This window comes from Nannobrachium achirus, assembly GCF_963921795.1.
Source record: "Nannobrachium achirus genome assembly, chromosome: 5".
In the NCBI taxonomy this organism is placed as follows: Eukaryota; Metazoa; Chordata; class Actinopteri; order Myctophiformes; family Myctophidae; genus Nannobrachium; species Nannobrachium achirus.
The window spans coordinates 57,086,766-57,099,767 of NC_137814.1; the positions used below are offsets into that span (position 1 = coordinate 57,086,766).

Below are 13,002 nucleotides of genomic sequence, written 5' to 3' on the forward strand. Positions count from 1 at the left end.
CTGTATCATCAATTACGTTCAATAAGGCTGATGTGATGATTGAGCCGTAGTTGACAGTCTGTGGTTTCCTCCTGCATTCACGCTGGTGAATCAGATGAATGATGCTGGTGATGCAAGGTTAGATCAGTGTAGCCATACATCATAACACCAGTAGAGGATGCTAATATTCGGACGTTACGTCTCTACTGGAGTTATAATGGGGAGTCAGAGGGCTCTCGCCGGTTGAGCTCCAACGTCCATATTTGGCTCAAAACATGTACAAATCAATAAGGTGCTCACCGCATCGTCGAAACAGCTTTCTATCTACCGATGAGCCCACTCGTCGGCATGTGTTAGTCCATATGTTTCTAATAAATTAATGTTTACTCAAACTTCTCCGAGACTCACGTTTCCTCGTCGGAATGCTTCCGCTTCTGACTCCCCCTTATAACTCCAGTAGAGACCTAACGTCCGAATATTAGCGACCTCTACTGGTGTTATGATTTATGTCTAAGATCAGTGGCAGACGCTCCAGTCACATGCAGATAGTCAGCTCTTTTTTGCGTCTAGTTGCATTAATTGGTGCGGACTGGCCTTAAAAAGAACAGATCTACAAGCTAACATCCTGTACAATTGCACAGTGTTGATAGCTTGTAAATCTGTTCTTGCTGCACATGTGACAACCTCCTACGCTGCCGTTTAAAATGCGCTGCTCCACGGATATGCAGCATGGTTGCTGGACACAAACACAGCGCAACACCGACTCATAGACTCATACAGGGAGAAGAGATAGAGAGTTTAATCTCGGTCAGAAACAAAAACAAATCACATTCTTTTTAACGAGTTACGCTGTTGTAACGACAGCGTTGTTTGGAGTGATATGTAATAATTTTACAGTTTTAGCAGAGTACACTACTTGTTACTGGGTAAAGTAATAATATTACAGTAATAGAGTATTAAGTAAGTCGTTAACAACAACATCATCTTGTGTATTTAGCAGCAGATGTGCAATGAATTCAGGATCTTCAGTACAGAGTTGAAACATGGAAGGTTTGACACAGGAATGTTTGTATATCACAGGCGGTGTAAGACACACACACACACACACACACACACACTCCCCTCCCATAACTTGACCTTGAGGAAACCGCATCATCTGAGGGGCCCACCCTTTCCAGAGCTCGTACAGCTCCCAAACAAAATCAGGTGTCATCAGCAACAATCAGATATTACAAAAAAAAATTGATATGAGCTATAATCCAGTATTTTTTAAGGATTGTCAGATGATTATACTGCCTCATGTCCCACAAGTTATGGGAGGGGAGTGTTTTTTTCCAAGCCACGCACACTCACACATTGGGAGTTTGAACATCAATTGTGAAACCCGACCTAAAAATCACACCATAGCACAGTGGGAGCATAATAACTTGATTTCAAGGAAAAAACTTGTGGGTTCCAGCGTTTGGGCCTCACAAGTAGAAAAGGGCCCCACAAGTAGCGTAGAATTCCTCATTTTGGAACCCACATTTGATGGGAGAGCAGAGCACACACACACACACACACACACACACACACACACACACACACACACACACACACACACACACACACACACACACACACACACACACACACACACACACACACACACACACACACACACACACACACACAGCAAATAACCTCTACACAGCAAATAACCTCTACTCTTTCAGTAGGTTGTCTTAATGGAATGAAGGCACAAACATAGAGTAAATAAACAATGTGTTCAATGTTAAATGAACATTCTCTCACCTCTCTGTCAGGAGGAGATTCCTTTGTGGTTTTTCAGTCCTATTCCTGCTACTCTCTTCTGTTTGTGTCTCTTATAGTGTCTGCTGTAGTAGCCTAGCACATCTAGACTCTATATGCCATTGCATAAGTTGTCTGGCTATGTGATGCTACTGCTGTAGTGCCCTCTGAGCTCTGACAAGCCTAAAATGGCTCGGGGTAGAAGATAGCGTTAAACAACTAAACAACTACTCTGTACACAGGGGTTGATACTAAGGTCTCAGAGGCACTTGCCCGTCGGGCAAGTACAGGTCATGTTCTACTTACCCATTCACAGATATGGGCTTAATATTGATGACATCAGGGATCCCCATATATGGGCATAAAGGGGATTTGGTTGCCCTGGCATCACAGGGATCTCCATATATGGCAATTAAAGGCGATTTGGTTCCCACGCCATCACAGTGTGATGTCAGAGCGTGAGAGTCAATCAACAAAAAAGATAAGCGTTACCCATTTAGACAGACAGACAGACAGACAGACAGACAGACAGACAGACAGACAGACAGACAGATGCGGTCAAGATGTCACGGTTCTGATAATAAACATTGCCTCAGTGCTTCCAGTAGCATGATTGAGGAATGCCTTGTATCACTCTGTTTGATCAGTGGTCATCAATATGTCCAGAGGTCATCAGTGACAACACCGACATGTGTGTGGGAAGGAATTCTTTGGCAATTATCTTTATTATACAATTTAGCAAAAGCCGCATCCCACTTCCAAGCCCATTCACGCCCACTCTGCATCCACTCCAACTCAACTTCAACTCAACGGTAGGTAGAACGTACGGAAAAATACCGCCCACCTCTATGCCGATTCGCTAACCGGCCCATTCACTGCAGCCAAACACAGCCTGCCCTGCAACGCATCCTGCTCCCCCCTCCCCCTTCCCCCCTCCTCACACACTCAGTCACTCTGAGCAGACAGCAGAGGGGGAGACCTCTCGTTAGAGAGAGGCTAAACTAAAGCTGCCTGAAAAAAAGTTGTTTAAACAGCTTGGAAACCATTCGCTGCCACTGGATTAATAACTGATCATCAATACATCTCAAATAGGGATCTACTACCTTTGGATGTTCAATTGGAGAGGACAACAGCAACACATTGAAATCCACGTTTTTAGGCTCCAACTGCTTGCATTAGATCCAGAGAAATGCGATGCGATGCGTGATCATTTGTCTTCTCTTCAACACTGTGCATATTTTCCAGCTAAGGCTGTGTAACGTTAGGTTAACGAGCTCGTTGACCCTCATTTGACATAGGCAATCGGCACAGTCTGGCTTGTGCTGCGTGTGTCAACTGAATGCATTAGCCCAGATATCAAGTAATCATGATCTCCCCCTCATGCTAAAATGACTTTAAGTTCCACTTCTCCCCAAAATGTATTTTCCATCATGAATGACAAGCCTATACTATTGTTGCATTTAGGCTCTTTATTAAACTATAATCCTGTGTTTTATTGCTACACAATAATGGTAAATAAAGTAGCTTACTCTAAAATAATCCATCCATCCATCCATCTTCAACTGCTTATCCAGCATCGGGTCACTGGGGTAACAGTTCCAACTGAGATTTCTAAAGTTCCTTAATAATAATAATTAAAATAAACAATACTAATGATTCTAATTGCGACCGTCAGGTCGCAGTTACTATGAAAACCTCCACCGCCTGTCTGTCCGTCTGTCTGTCACGTCACATCACACTTTTTTGCCCCTATCCATGTGAAATTTTCCACACACAATCCTTGTCTGCCAATCCACAACCTCCACCCTTCCAGGGACCCCCGCAGCTCCAGGGACCCCCGCCAAATTTTTAAAAACACATTTTTGAATACTGCTCCTACAGTTTTTGCCCTAAAATCACACAAATCGCTACACAGTATGTCTACACTTATCTCATCGACATGGATCTGTCCCATATAGCGCCACCATCAGGTCGATTTTTTAACACATTTTTGGACCTAAAATCACGCTGCGACCTGACGGTCGCTTATCATACATTCATAAATACATACAGTACATACTGTATAAATGTATCCGCCTTATTCCACCTTTATCTATACATTTCCACAACAATATACAGACAGAAATGGCATATTTTGGACATAGTTCGATTCGTGATTACTCATGATTAATTAATTTTTAAGCTGTGATTAATCTGATTAAAAATTTTAATCATTTGACAGCCCTAAGATGGATACATAGATAAAGATAGAGATTGGAATCTCGGAATCTCCATATCAGTTGCATCACTAACAATAATTAAAAACTAACAATAGTCATAATAATAATAATAATAATATCTGGAATGTACATAATACTTTTACAGTTCACTACAGTAAGGCACAGAACAGTACCATAAAGTACAGTACACTACCATACAGTACAGTACAGAAGATACAGTACACTACAGTACAGTAAGGTACAGCACAATACAGTACAGTAAGGTACAGTACACTACAGCACAGTAAGGTACAGTACAGAACAGTACAGTAGATACAGTAAGGTACAGTACAATACAGCACAGTAAGATACAGTACACTACAATACAGTAAGGTACAGTACAATACAGTGCAGTAAGGTACAGCACAGTAAGGTACAGTACAGTACAGTGCAGTAAGGTACAGCACAGTACAATACAATAAGGTACAGTACAGTAAGGTACAGTACAGCACAGTAAGGTACAGTACAGTACAGTACACTACAGTAAAGAAGCGGGGGTGGACTCTAGATGTGAGCGGCCCAAAGGGCCGCGAACCTCTAGTTTTACTACATTGGGGTGAAAAGGGGTTCTAAAGCAATTGTCAGCTTGTAGATCTGTGATCTTTTGGTTTTAGGCTTATTTTGAAAATGCCAATTAACAGCAATGGACGTAGGCACCGCACGCACGCACGCACGCACGCACGCACGCACGCACGCACGCACGCACGCACGCACGCACGCACGCACGCACGCACGCACACACACACACACACACACACACACACACACACACACACACACACACACACACACACACACACACACACACACACACACACACACACACACACACACACACACACACACACACCAAAGCACAACACACACACACACACCAAAGCACAACACAATCACATGGCTGTGAGACAGTCATGGAGAGTTTGGAAAAATGACTAATGACTGAAGTACAAGTATAACACTATATGCAAAGTAAACACAGCAGCAAGGATAAGTGTGCTGCTGTGATAGGACCACATTAAATTCTACTAATCATGGTGTGTATTCTAATGGAACATGACCACCTTAAACACTACTATGAATGAATAGGTTTTTCAAAATATGTTTATTGAATTTTCACAATTAAGTTACAAGTAAATCAAAACTTTACGTAATAAAGGAGCATTTCAAAAATACATTTTACAAGCTGGGAATTACATTACAATAAAGAAGCAATTTCAAAAATAATTTTCACTGGGCATTACATAACAATAAAGGAGCAAATTCCAAAACAAATTTTTCACAAGTTACAAATCATTCAAAATATTCCATAACAAATAACATTTCAAAAGCAAGAGAAATACTATACTATACAAATCTGAAGAGATAAACCAGCATAACCTATATAAGTCTGAAAATCAGGAGTCCACTGTTACAAAATGTGAGGACTTTTTGGGGAATTTACCGATCACTAAGCTTTCCACAGAAGAAAAAAACAACCTTGAGACCGATATATCGAAGGAAGAAATCATCAGAGCTATTAACTCATTGCAGTCGGGCAAAGCGCCTGGCCCTGATGGCCTACCGGCCGAATTTTATAAACAGTTTTTAAATAAATTAATTCACCCATTTATAGAAATGCTCAAAGACAGCATCAAAAATGGAAAGCTTCCACCAACCCTAGAATTGGCAACAATTAATGTACTTCCAAAGCCCTCTAAGGATAAACAACTATGTGATTCCTATAGGCCCCTGTCAATGCTAAATGTGGATTACAAAATATTTTCTAAAGTGCTAGCACTTAGGATGGAGTCAGTGATGTCATTTCTAATTCACAAAGACCAAACAGGTTTTATTCATCAGCGACAGGGATCAGACAATATCAGAAAACTTTTTCATATTATTGAGCTTTCCAAACAAGCAGAAGACCCAAGATTTGTAATTTCAATGGATGCTCGAAAAGCTTTCGATACCATTGAGTTTGAATATCTATTTTTCACTCTAAGACAGATGAATTTTGGTGACGCTTTCATTAAATATATTAAGATGTTGTATTGCTCCCCTAAAGCCCAAGTGCTGACAAATGGTGTACTGTCCAAACCTTTCCAATTGGGACGTGGAGTAAGACAGGGCTGCCCACTCTCTGTTTACCTGTTCGCCGCGGCCATAGAGCCGTTGGCGGTAGCAATTCGGACCAACACCAATATAAGTGGCATAACGACTGGAACAAATGAAACCAAACTCTCACTATATTGTGATGATTTACTAATCTATATTACTCGCCCAGACAAATCTTTGCCCCAATTGCTCAAAATACTGGACGCATATAGTGCAATATCTGGCTACAAGATAAATTATGACAAGAGTGAAATAATGCCTCTAAATCAGGTAACCACCCATAATGCCCACCCATCAGTTTCCCATTTTAAATGGGCACCAAAATGTTTTAAATACTTGGGCATCCAAATATCCAATGACTTGAACCAAACATACCAAAATAATTACTTGCCCATTATGGAAAAAATTAAAACAGACCTATTCAAATGGAAAGACCTACCAATATCATTAATTGGACGTGTCAATGTGGTCAAGATGAATGTACTGCCCAAATTAATGTATTTGTTCCAGTCAATACCACTTAGTTGCCCACCAAGCCTGTTCACATCATTGAATAAAATTATATCAACCTTTTTATGGTCCCAGAAACAGGCTAGGATTAGGTTAACAGCATTACAGTCCCCCCTGAATAAAGGGGGACTAAATCTCCCCAACTTTAGGCTCTACTACCTGGCCTGCCAATCACGTGTCGTTTGGTGTTGGCTCAACAGTGAGAGGGTGTCCACGCCAGCATGGGTTGAATTGGAAAAAAATATAATTCACCCCACTCCAATACAGGTAATCCCTTATATAGACACACAAACAAATCTTAAAGCTATCACCAACAACCAGATCATACAACATACCTTTGAGTGTTGGAAAGAGGCTGTAAAACTCTTTGGTCAAAATACCTTGTTAATGAGCATGCCTTTGTGGAACAATCCTTGTGTCCCTAAAGTTATTAGAGACGGGACTACAGCAAACTGGAGATCCAAAGGAATCGGAGAGATAAGAGATCTGTATAACCAAAATGTATTTGCAAATTTTAATTTTTTGAGAGAGAAATTTAATTTACCATCTTCTGATCTTTTCAAATATTTTCAGCTACGAAATTGGGTTAAGAATAACAGCAACAGCTATCCTTATATAACCGAAACCCCAATGGAGAAGCTGTTTATTGGTTCTAAATCAACTAAGGGACTTGTATCCAAGATGTACACACTATTGAATAGCCAGCTGAAAGATGACAAAATGTTACAACTTAAAAATAAATGGGAAAAAGACATCCAACATGAATACACTCTGAAGGAATGGCAGTCACTATTGCAAACAACCCAAACAACTCTGACAAATACCAAACACAGGTTAATCCAATTTAATGTACTACATAGAACTTACTACACACCTCACCGCTTATATCAATTTAGCCATGAGACATCACCCAAGTGTCTTAGATGCCAGCATTTAAAGGGAGATCTGATCCATACATTTTGGAATTGTCAAAAACTAAATCATTATTGGAAATTTATATTTGAACAGCTATCCAAAATTCTTCAAAAAAGTCTGATTTCTGATCCCCGTATAGCCATCTTGGGTGACGTCACAATGTTAAGTGGTTTTGATGCCTTTGAAAAGAAATTCATTTTGCTAGCAATGGCTGCTGCAAAAAAGTGTATACTGTGTCATTGGAAATCTGAAGCCCCTCCCCCGATTAAACAATGGTGGTCAGAGCTACTATCTTATTGTACACCAGAAAAAATCATGTACCAGGTGAAAGGAAAACCTGTCCACTTCCAAAAGATATGGGGTAGGGCAGTGGAGTACATCCCAAGCATGGGAAGAGAATTGGAGACAATTAATTAAACACCAGCATCCGCATTTATTACTATTATTAATATTATTATTATTATTTTTTTTCTCCTCTCTTTTTTTTTGTCTGTTTAAAAAACAAAAAAAAAACAAAAACATGTGTACAGTGGTATGTGGCCTACATTACGTCATTATGTCATGTTCACTTAAGTCCAATAATTATGTCTAATAATCATGTCTAATAATAATTATGTCTAATCATGTTCAAATGTGTTATGTACAGTATGTCTTATGGTAATAGAAAAGGGAATCATGCATTGTGGGAATTTTGTACTGGTATAGGGTAGGGTAGGGGTTTTTGATAACTATGCATTTTGTAATAGTGTTGTAATGATTTTAAAGCAATATTTTGTAACATAGATGAAATGTTTAAAAGTTAATAAAAATAATTATAAAAAAAAAAAAAAAAGCAAGAGAAATATCCATAACAGTGATAATAGCAGTGCATAAGAATTACTTTTGAAAAATAAAATAACATTACATTTGAAAAATAAAATAACATTATAAAGCAATTGCTGAATTGCTTTCTTTTCAAGTCCATTGTTTTTCGTTTTCTTAACTCCGTTTTTATCCACAAAGATATTATCTGTTGACATCTTACATCTTGTTTTCCACAGTTTATAAATGGTAACACATATACACAGCCAAAATAAATCAAAATTATCTTTTGCGCAGGTAAAGTTTGCGTATAAAGTGTCTCTGTGGCAGGGCACCTTGACTCCCATGTCATACATTTGGCTCCAGACATGTTTTGACCTGGGGCAGTCAATCAATAAGTGACCTATTGTCTCAAACTCTTTACAGTCTGGAACTGGGCATTCTGTGTCTAACAGACCCATTTTACAACCCCTCTGACGGGGAGTCGGCCATGCACAGTTAACCACATTACATCTCTGATAAAACCGGTGACAAGGCCGCTGTTTAGGCACTTTATGAGTGTTTTACTTTGTTCTAAGGATTGGTCTTTAAACATTACCAGACCTCCATATAGATAATCACTTATTATATTATATATTACTTTATTTGACTGAGTACCCCAATTGATATTTAAGTTAGTATATTTATCTATAAAGTCACCATATGCTAATTTATAATAAGGTAGGGTTGCTCTGCCTCTGCCTCTTTGTTTTCTCCATTTCAGGGGGTCTCTAACCCAGGGTGCTTTACACAGAATGCCCGTTGCCATGTTTTTACAAAATGCAATCATTACTTTGATGCCAACATTCATTGCCCCAAGGCCTCCCTCTATGAATGAATAGGCTACTCCAGCAATGAAGAATCAGTGTGTTTTTGCAGGTCATTCACTGCAGTGGTTATCAGGCTGTGAACCCCCATATAATCATATTTCAACTGTGGACAAAATAATCATTTACATTTAGTGTGACTGTTCCACAGATGTGACTGTTCCACAGATAAATGTTGTGTTGATCACAACATTCACAATTCATTTTGAGGTATTCTTTTACTTTACTGGAGTATTTCCAAATGTCAGTACTTTTACGTCTACTCCACTACAGCTCAGAGGCAAATATAGAGCAGCGGGCGTGGTTTACTGGTGCCAAAATTAAATGTAGTAGCCTATATCATTATATATGTATGTATGTATACCGGTATATATATATATATATATATACATACACACACCTGTGAGGACAGCTTCTGCCTATGCATTTCAATGGGAATGGATCGTTTTGCTGCCATTTGCAGTTTTCTACAAAAAAGAAAACGCTCCATTCCCATTGAAATGCACATATAGAATAAAAGTGTGGTGTGACCGTGACAGTGTTGATACAATGCAGTACCGTATTTATACTTTTACGTAAATAAAGAAAATCACACCTATAGAGGAGTGAGCGGTGTCCTGCAAAGCTTGACCAACGAGACCCTGGCATACAACAAACTTTGAGCCGTTTGTGCCAAGGGGCCATATCTATCTAGGCAAGATGTTGGACACTCAGAGCCCAGACATTTTTGGGGGACCGGAGATCTTCTGGGGACCGGACAAAGCCAGATGTTGGAGCTTAGCTCTTCCAGGAGCACCGCTTAGAAATGTGAATAGGACTACTTCTCCACCCGTTCTCATGTTAATTGCCACAATCTCTGTTGTGTTTTACCTAAGAGGCTTTCATCCAGACCAACCTCATCTGAATTTGAAAACAAAATACTGAATCACGCAGTCTAGTGACTAATGGGAATGGGTCCTTTTTTGCATACATTGCCAGGGGGTCCCCAGCTAAATTAGCATCATAATCGTTGTAACCTAAAAAAAATAGCAGATTTACAAGCTCATGTCCTGTCACTTTGTGCCACGCTATGAGCTTGTAGATCTGCTTGAAAAACAGTGAAGATGTGTGCAAATCTTTGTATAGGCCTATATCGTTTTAAGCAAACATTTAAATTGAAATCTCCCACTCCCCCAGAAACAAAACCTTTTTAGATTTGTTTTGTTTGCTTTGAATGATCTCCTTCATAACAATATGATAGAAGTTTTTTACTTCTGTAAACCTGCGACAGTAAGCTGACTGAAAACCTTGTTCCCTCACATTAATCTGCATTAACCTCTCTCTCTCTCTCTCTCTCTCTCTCTCTCTCTCTCTCTCTCTCTCTCTCTCTCTCTCTCTCTCTCTCTCTCTCTCTCTCTCTCTCTCTCTCTCTCTCTCCCCACACACACACACACACACACACACACACACACACGAGTACAATGACCCTATGAAAACAAGGGTTTAAATCCCATTACTTAGTAGTAGACGTGTAGGCTCAAGATTCAAGCACTGTCCTGTGCTTTTCCTATGGGACTTCAACTGCTTAACGTATTCAATCAAACAATCAAAGAATGGTCATTGCAGGAAATACACACACCAACAAAAACAACAACAATGATATTAACGAATAGCGCGGAAAAGTCATTAGTTTAACTCACGGCCAGAATAAGCGAATCCACCGCTCCCAGAGGAAACCGTTCTACACCTGATCCTCAAAGACCCACGGAGACCACGTGGTTTGGAGTGCCGAAGCGAACAGGATCAGATTCTGAACCAAGCGAACTTTTCAGAGCAAAACAAAACAACCGCGGCTGAACAACGCGCAGCAGCAGAGAGAGTGAGGAGTAACTTTAGTACTTAACTGCGTGACGTCATTCCATTCAGAAAAACCAAACTACCTGCGGGAGAAGACGGCGTTGCCAGATTGGGCGAGAGAAATAAGCAAAGTAGCAGATCTATAGGCTATACAAGCCAGATCTACAAACTCATCAGAAGTGGCATTTTGTTATTCTGCTTTACATACAATCAATCAATCAAACAAACAAACAAACAATCAATCAATCAAGTCCACACACTAGCCCACATGAGTGTTTGCTTTGTAAAACATTATGAATCCTACTGCGTTTGTAATGAGACAATATACAATTATAAATGTTGTTTGTATGTTATAAAAAAAAAAATATATATATATATATATATATATATATATATATATATTTTTTTTTTTTTTTACTCTTTGATGCTGTATCTCTGCAGTAGCTCAACACATCAGCTCTGTGAACGCTAAGGCATGGACTACATGCTATTAAAAAGGAGACAGTGCAGCCTGGCTGCAATCTTAACTGATTTGAATGGACGGAAGGATTGATGGAAAAAAACTGCATAATATCTGTCTGAGTGTTGCCTGCTGGTATTGTCACTTCAACAGTCCCAACCTCGCTCGGTGCATCTACATTTCAAGGCTGCTCAACAGCACCTCTCTGGTCAGCCAGCGGTATTGCAGCTCAGGCTATAGGGACATTGCAGGTTGTTCAGTCCGAGTGTATCAAAAAGGCAACTGGGTTAAGGCAGCGGAAGCTTTACTGTAAAATATTAGGGTTTTTTAGGGTTAAAAACGGGTGCGGGCGGCAGCAGCAATGAACAATAATGAATAGGCTAATATAATGCATTGAGATCCCAGCTGCACAGCCTGCACTTCATCCCAAAAACACATTTCCAAATATAAACTCCTGACCCTCCAAACTAAAGTAACACACAGTGAGTACTGCTGCTAGTGTAAAAGTCAACGTGGACATTACAAAAAAGGTGAGAAGTTCTCACAGGTTGAGAACAGGTTATTTGGCCCTTTGCGCTCCAAGCCCTCGTTCTATAGGTTACAGATAAAACAGTTAACACACGTGTTGTGCACAAGACAGAGAAGGCTTGTAACAGCTGCCATTCATTTTGTGCTGTTGATTGCCTGTGGTCAAATGAGTCAAATGCGCATTTTCAGCGAGCGATCGTTAACCTTCATGTTACAGTACATGAATAGTTGCCTGGCAGTGTTACCGGACTATTCTTACCGGTAATTAAAAATTGCATGACCCTCCCTTGAATTCAAAGTGAAATCAGCAGACCCTCCATAGGACTGAAATTAAAATAGCATGACCCTCCCCTATTTTCCTCGAGGGGGTGCTGTTCATAAAAAACGATTGCTCCCTAAGAGTCCCTAATCGGGAGATAAGGATGGAATGGGGCTCAAGAGGTTAAAATAATAGATTAATATATTCATGCTTTTATTTTAAACATGCATGTAAATTTGGTCGTACCATTGCCATTCATAAACATAACTTATTAACCATTGTCAATTATATCAATCTATCACTAATTTCCACCCAAGGAGAGGGCCAAGTACAGATCCCTGGGGGACTCCGGTTAGGAGGGTGCGGAGGGGGAATGTGTCTGTCTGTCTGTCTGTCTGTCTGTCTGTCTGTCTGTCTGTCTGTCTGTCTGTCTGTCTGTCTGTATGTCTGTCTGCCTGTCTGTTAGCCTACACTTCAGGAAGGTTTTTCTCAACATTCTTTAGACAGCACGAGAGTTGAACTTTACTCTTCTGTGTGTGTGTGTGTGTGTGTGTGTGTGTGTGTGTGTGTGTGTGTGTGTGTGTGTGTGTGCGTGCGTGCGTGCGTGCGTGCGCGTGCGCCGTGTGTGTGTGTGTGTGTGTGAGTGTGAGTGAGAGAGAGAGACACTTCCTGGTCTTGCAGTCTCTCCAGGGCAGTGTCAGCAGG

General features: G+C 40.3%; 1 protein-coding gene across 1 annotated transcript in view; it reads right to left on the reverse strand.

Moving 5' to 3' along the window:
• lamc1 (laminin, gamma 1) overlaps positions 1 to 1,897 on the reverse strand; it is a gene marked incomplete at its 3' end in the record, with an annotated part of 31,909 nt that extends 30,012 nt beyond the window's left edge. Inside the window, exon 1 of the mRNA XM_080725925.1 lies at positions 1,774 to 1,897. The remainder of the gene's footprint in view (positions 1 to 1,773) is intronic.
• Positions 1,898 to 13,002: the final 11,105 nt, after the last annotated feature.